Source organism: Prionailurus bengalensis, chromosome A1 (assembly GCF_016509475.1).
Source record: "Prionailurus bengalensis isolate Pbe53 chromosome A1, Fcat_Pben_1.1_paternal_pri, whole genome shotgun sequence".
Lineage (NCBI taxonomy): Eukaryota > Metazoa > Chordata > Mammalia > Carnivora > Felidae > Prionailurus > Prionailurus bengalensis.
Genome location: NC_057343.1, coordinates 12,104,784 through 12,112,641, shown reverse-complemented (window position 1 = coordinate 12,112,641; position 7,858 = coordinate 12,104,784).

The following is a 7,858-nucleotide window of genomic DNA, read 5'->3' as shown; positions in this document are numbered from 1 at the left end:
GGGGGCTGCTGTTGTGAAGAGCCCCAGCAGAAATCAGAGCAGAAAGAGAAACAAACAAACAAACAAACAAAAAACAAAACAAAACAAAACAAAACCGTAGCGTGAATGCAGTGGTGCTAGAATTGCAGGGTTGGTCGGCCTAACCGTGTCCCCCCCCCCCCCCCCCCCCGCACCGGACATCTCAGACCCGTTCTGGGAGGTACCAGCATCTGTGGAATTACCACCATTGAGTCTGTTCATAAAGCCTAAAGAGCAGGCAGCAAAACTCACTCCTGGCCGGCACCTTTGCCTGATGAGACTCAAGATTCACAAAGACAAGGAAGTTCATTTTAGGGGGTAAAAACTGTAAGCCATTCACGTGAACCAATAGCTTTGTACTTTGCCGAAAACTCACAGGGGAAGCTCCTAGAATTGTCACAGGCGGCCGAATGAAGACATCTGCCGAGCAGAGACAGCTGGCCAGAAACTTAATAAGACACCAGACCATGTTACAAAGAGAATATAGAGTCTTGCTATGGAAAAATAATAGTGTTTGTGTGCATTAATGAGCAGGAACTGACTGAAGCATCAAAGGCATACGGAGGCAATTTGGTTTTTGGAATAATAATAGAATCCATGAAAAACTGTTCACCCACATTCCCAGCTGAGGTCAGAGAAACCAGCGCTCTGCCTTCCTGTTTCAGCTGTCATACGGAAACAAGTGTCCTTTCTGTGGTCTAGGAAGTGCTGCATTTTTTGCACTTTTGTGCTTTTGGTTGGTGATTTTGTTGTTAAAACAGCTCCCAAGCATAGTGCTGAAGCGCTGTCTAGTGTTCTGAGAGCAAGAAGGCTGGGGTGTGCCTTGTGGAGATAATAAATGTGTTGGATAAGCTTCCTTCAGGTGTGGGTTAGAGGGCTATCAGTTGTGAGTTCAGTGTTAATGGGACTATATATATATATATATATATATATACATTAAATAAGGTTGTCTTAAACAGAAACACACATACAGCAAAGATATGTATTGATCGATGGGTGAAAATGTGACCAGAGACTCTCAGGAACCCCATCCTGTATTTCCCCAGACCAATGAGTCACCATTTGCTAATTCACTGTTCATGGCAATTTTACAGAACATAACTACTATGAATAATGAGAGCTGACTATATTATCATTTCAACAATTTTTAAAATATTTTTAATATTTACTTATTTTTGAGAGAGACGGACAGAGTGCAAGCAGGAGAGGAGAGAGAGACACACACACAGAATCTAAAGTAAGCTCCAGGCTCTGAGCTGTCAGCAAAGAGCCCGAGGTGGGGCTGGAAACCACAAACCACGAGATCATGACCGAGCTGGACCGACTAAGCCACCCAGGCACCCTATCATTTCAACAATTAACATAAAAATGATTAATGAGATATATTGCATTATTTTTTGTGTGCTAAGGCTTCAAAATTTGATATGTGTTTTGCACTTAGAGCACATCTCCATCCAGGCCATGTTTAAAGGGCTTGTGGTCACATGTAGCAAATAGCTACTGTACTAGCCCAAGCAGATCTAGCCTATGACTCCACAAAGAAATTGAAACCATCAGACAGAGCTCCCCAACCATTACCAAGACCCTTCATGGAGCTCTGGACCCCATCTCTCCCTCTCTCCAGGGAAGTTGCCCTTTCATCAGGGCCCTTCCTTCCTGTATCTCTCCGTTGGCTATTAACCTTCAGCATATAAATGTGCTTGTCTTCCCAATTTAAGAAACAAATAATAAAATGAGGGATCTTATGTGTCCTTCAGCCTTTGTATGTACTTCTGAGTCAGAATTCTCTCTCTGCTTGTATTATTTGTTCATTCATCTACCTTCTCACTGGATTAACCTTAGGACAGAGATCATTTTCTACCACATTTTATTCAATCAATAAATATTTACTAGATCCAAGATGCTCTAGGCACCCAGAATCTGTGATAAGGGCCCGAGGATACTGTGATGAGAAAAAACAGGCATGTCCCAAACCAAAATAAATCTTACAGACTAATGGGTGAGTCAGATGATATTCAGATAAACCCTCAAATAAATGCATAATCACAAGCCGTGACAAGTACTAGGAAGGAATACACAGGGTTTTGTGAACTTGTAACAAGGAGACCTGTTCTACTTTCATCAGACTTCTCTGAAGAAAGAACATTGAGCTAAGTCAGAATTAGTCCCCCAGCGTCCAAATGCAGCTCACAAAAATTAAATCTTCAAGATGGCATGGAGTTTATTTCATCACTGAGTCTCCAGCACCCTAAATCAGCACCTGGCATACAGTAGGTCCTCAATAAATATTTGTGAGTGAATGGATGAACTATGCAAAAGAGGAGACACAAGGGAGGAAGGAGGGAGACAAAGAGCATTCCAATTCTATAAGAATTGCAAAGACCCTGTCATAGAGGGAACATGATGCACTCAAGGGACTTAAAGGCAGTATGGAAGGACAAAGAGAATGGGGAAGAGGATGGGATGAGAATGGGGGAGAGGATAGAGACAGGAAGGAGCAATACCATAAATACATCCCTGGCCACCTTAGAGATTTTATTCTTCAACTAAAGAGACACAGATTTTTAAGAGAGGAGGAAGGATAGGAAATGACATGACGAGATTTGGCTTCAATGTGAAGTGAGGTGGAGGGCTGGGCACACATGTGTGAGGCCAGGAGTCCGTCAAGAAATGACATAATAGTTGTTTGGACTCACGGTGACTGAAGATGGGTGGGGGAAAGTGAATGGATTTGAGAAATATTTAAATGTTAAAATCAACAAGACTTGGAATCACTAAATAACAGAGAGAGATGGAGAGAGGTGTCATGGACGATCACTTAGTGTCTGTTAAGTGGAGCCATTCTCTGAGAGCAAAACCCAGAAATAACAACAGTTGTGGGGACGAGTCACAGGTTTTTGGACGTGCTGGGTTTGAAACACTCTTGAGCCAGTCAAGCAGAAATGTAGAGAAGGTTGTGCTATGAGGTTTGGAATTCAGAGAAGCCTGGGGTGGAGATATCAACTGGAAAGTAATGGTTATTGAGGCCCAGTATCCGGCAGGTGATAGGAGTTTAATAAATATTTGTTGAATTAACGAATGACTGGGGATTACTAAGGGTTAGTTTTATTAGGACATGTAGAGGTTGTAGTAACTTGAGACTTAGCAATATCTAAATATATCTCTAAACTTCTATTTTTCATCAGAGACTAATACACAAATAATTTAAATAACATTTAATCTCCTCCAAGTCTATCACATTATTTTTGTTGTGGCTTATTTTTAATTCTATTTCTTGGCTTTTAATGGTTTAATGGCAACACTTGAGACAAAAGCTATATTGAAGATAGCGTCTTGGTTAGTATTACACGTCAGTTTTTCAAACCATGTAAGCAAGATAAAGAATCTTAGAAGACACTTTTTTCCAGTGATAATTTTTTTACTTTTTGCTCTGTTCTTGTGGCACATGCAATTCTCTAACAAAAATTAAAAAGGAGTCTCATTATTTCATGTACATAAATCATATTTAGGCTCAGATACCATCCGAAAGAGCAAATACAAATAAAGTGCCTGGAAAAAGTTGAGTCTTAACAAATGTTTATTAAACTGAATTGAGTTGAGAGGTCACAAGTATTTTCCTTTGCTGTTCCGTTTACTTGTTTCTTCCCCTTTATCCTGTAGCCAAACCCTTCCCCTCCCCCATCAAACATTCTAGTGTGTTTTACAAATGTCCTAAAATGTGTATTTGTTGTTTTGTGCAGATACATCTTTTCTCTCAAAAAATTTTTGAACAAATTAATGAATTCTAAAATTTGCACAATATTGACCACTTAATTATTACATGTTGCTTTGTTTCACATAAGACACAAGCACAATCTCCCTTCTCCTTTTTTTTTTTTTTTTTTTTATAAATGCTTATTTATTTTTGAGACAGAGCATGAGCTGGGGAGGGGCAGAGAAAGAGGGAGACACAGAATCCAAAGCAGGCTCTGGGCTCCAAGCTGTCAGCACAGAGCCCAATGCATGGCTCAAACTCGTGAACTGCAAGATCATGACCTGAGCTGAAGTTGGAAGCTCAACAACTGAGCCACCCAGGCGCCCCTCTCCCTTCTCCTTTTTAAAAAAAAGGATTGCATGCCTACTTTAAAAACTATCCGAATCACATATATTTTTCTTTTTTTTTGTCTTTTTGAATGTATTTTTTGTTTCTGTAATTGTGGTTAAGTATACATAACATAATATATACCATTTTGGCTCCGTGCTGCTTGTAGAGCCTCCTTAAGATTCTCTCTCCCCATCTCTGCCCTGCTCCCCTGCTCATGCTCTCCCTCTGTCTTTAAAACAGAAAAAATAAAACATTTACCATTTGAACAACTTTTAAGTACATGGTTGAACAATATTAAGTACAACCACATTGCTGTGTGATTATGATCACCATCAATCTCCAGAACTTTTTCGTCTCAAACTCTGTCCCCGTTAGACACTGTCTCCCTTGCGAACCCTGCAAATACCATTCTACTTTCTGTCTTTATGAACAAAAGTTCTTAATTTCGATGAAGTCCAATGTATTTATTTCATTGCCCGTGCTTTTGATGTCATATCCAAGAAACTATTGCCAAAGCTAACGTCATGAAGATTTTCCCTTATGTTTTTTTGCCTTATATTTTCTTCTAAGAATTTTATAGCATTAAGATATATTTTTATTTGTATAAACAGAACTATATGTCTCATTCTGTTTGTTTTCCACTCAGTGTTATATTTTTAACATTTATCCATGCTCCTACATGAAAATTGAATCTGTTGCTTCTAACTATGGCACAGTCCTCCCTCAGTGTTTACCCTGACCGTTTATCACCTACTCTCCTTGAAGGACTTCAGATGCCTCTATAATCTGCTACCAAAGCCCTTAGATGTGTCGCTTAAGGGTCTATAATGAGATTTTCCAGGGGCGACTCCAGAGAGGAATGGCTGGGCCCTAGGGCGTCCATAAGCTTAGCTGCACTGAGTAGTGTACCATTTCCTGGATGGCTGTTCCAGTCTGCTTTTCCACCAGCAAGGCAGAGGGACCCCTAACCTCACACCCTTGCTGAAGGTGGACATCATCCAGCTCCCTGATTAATTCCTCATTAATGGGCACAAAGTGACGTTTCATTATTTTATTCGCATTTCTCTTATTAATAATGTTTGAACAGCTTTCCGTGTGTTTATTAGCTCAAAGAGTTTCCTCTTCTGTAAACCACTTCGTCTATATTTTGCCTGTTTTTTTCTATTGGAGTATTTTGTTGTTGATACGCACAGGTTCCTTGTGTATTCTGGTTACTAGTCCCTTGTCAGATTAGACATAATATCTACAGATTAGACACAGACACCCTTTTGTGTCACACGTGATCCATGGGACCACAAATGTTTTATTGTCACTTTATTATATTTAGTAATTCTAAATTTTAAAAATGCATCACCTTGCCATACAATAAAAATTGTATGTTGCCTGTTCTGTCCCTTCAATTAAATTAATTCACATGAGTGATGCACTTAGAACAACCTGGTATATGGTCAGCACTCAACATATGTTACTGTTGTCATCACATATTTAGTTCAAATTTATGTTTCTTGAGGGGAATTGTCTCACATGACCTACCTAGCATAATTGCCTTAGGACACATTCAAATGATTGAAAATTTAGGTGACTATGAATTTTTTTAACTTTTTTTAAAGTTTATTTATTTTCAGAGAGAGAGAGAGAGAGAGAATTCCAAGCAGGCCCCACACTGTCAGCACAGAGCCCCACATGGGGCTCATCTCACCAACTGTGAGATCATGACCTGACCCGAAATCTAGAGTGAGACAGACACTTAATCGACTGAGCCACCCAGAATCCCCACTGAATTGTTTATCAGGAAAGATGATTCAGTTATTTAGTAAATTTATTAGAAGACAAGAATAAATAAGGGAGACACAGTCCACTGTTTTTAACTCATGTATCGTCTTTAGGGCTTTGAGGGTTAGCTATGGCACAGAAATCATAGCATCTTCCAACTTTTAAGAAAGAATTATACCCTGTGGCATAGTTTCAGCCTCTCTGTTCCGTTGCATTTATCTCTCTGCTTCTCCACTTTCGGCGCACTGGTGACCCCTTACTTCCTTATTCCAGGTACTGAGAATCACTTTCTTGTCAAAAAAAAAAAAAAAAGAAAGAAAACAAGAGCTCACAGGTAATATGACCCTTTCCTCACTTTAAATTCCCCATCCCTGGTAAATGCTGTCATAGTTCAATTCCTAGAAACACGGACTTTCACGAAGGACTGAAGTGTCCCCAAGAAAAGTCTCCTCTGTCATCTCCACAAGGACCCTCAGCCCTTCTGCAGAGCTGCACCTTCGCCTCCTGGTCATGACTCTGAACTTGCTCGTTGCCCTTGCCCCGCCCCCCATCATGATCAGAACACCCTGTATCATGCAAATGGGCGGGATGGGGCACCAAGAGAATTACAGACATTTGCGGGTGGTGTCTGTGTAACACGACAAGGCTTTTCACCCAAAGCTTCTGTTCAGAGCATCTTATTGAAGACTTGGACAGGTTTGTGCACAGAATAGTTTTTTACATATTTTTTCAAAAACGTGCTTCAGTCGATTAAATATAATTAGGCAAATGCATTGATTATGATGTCAGGAAGGCATTTTCTAGCTAGATTTCCCGTTCCTACAACTCCTGAGATACTCTGATTAACTATGAGAGTGCTATCTGTAATTACACACTTAGTCAGCAGACATTAACGTGTATCTGTTCCCTTTATGTTTGGAGAATGGGGTCATATGGAAGCGAGAGGTTTTCTTGCACAAGTAGTTGAACAGCTTTCATGTAAACAATAATTATTTCCTAATTCTTTTCCATATTTCTCATTAATACCATATTGCCTAACAAAGTTTTAGCCACAAATATTAGGAGGAAGCTGATTCTATCCCACAGCGAATGCAGTGGGATGCCCTTCACATCAGCCATTCCCCTTAAGGTTGCCACATGTAACCACTCCCCCAGAAGTATTTTACTTTGTGCATTTTAATCCAAAAAAAGAAACTGCACTTAGCAGCTAACTAGGGGTGTTGTTGCTTTTAAAAATGCTGTCAGGTGTTTTCTTTTTCCAGTTTAGAACACTGTTACCTTATGAATCAAAACATGAAAGAAAGGGTCCAACGTTAGCAGTGAACTTTGTTTTCATACACTGAGTTTGTTTTCTTAGTGGTTTTGTAAACTTTGGCCATCTGTCGCTGAGCTGCGAGGACCACATATTTTCTTTGCAAGTGAAGAAGGATGCAATACATTTCACCACCATATGCGTAAGACCAACTATCTACAGAACTAGAACAATGGATCAGAGTCAAGCTGGAGTCAAAAAGCTAACATTTCAGCCATTTTCCTGACAGTATTTCTGCAAACATCTTCACACTATGTTATTTGTACCGTGTCGTTAAGGACTGAATGTGTATGACACCCTAAAATTCATATGTTGAAACCCTAACTCCCAGTGTTGATGGTATTTGAAGATGGGTCTTTTGGGTGGTAATTAGATAAGATCATGAGGGTTGGGCCCCATGGTGGGATTAGTGCCCTTATAAAAGAGGAAGAGACACCGGAGCTGTCTCTCTCTCTCTCTCTCTCTCTCTCTCTCTCTCTGCCATGTGAGAACCAAGCAAGACGTCTGCCATCTACAAGCCAGGAAACAGGCTCTCACCAGGAAGAAAATCTGTAGGCACCTCCATTTGGTTGGGCTTTCCAAGCTCCAGAACTGTGAGAAATAAATATCTGTTGTTCTAGCCACCCAGACTGTTGGATTTTGTTCTAGCAGCCCAAGCTGACTAAGACACA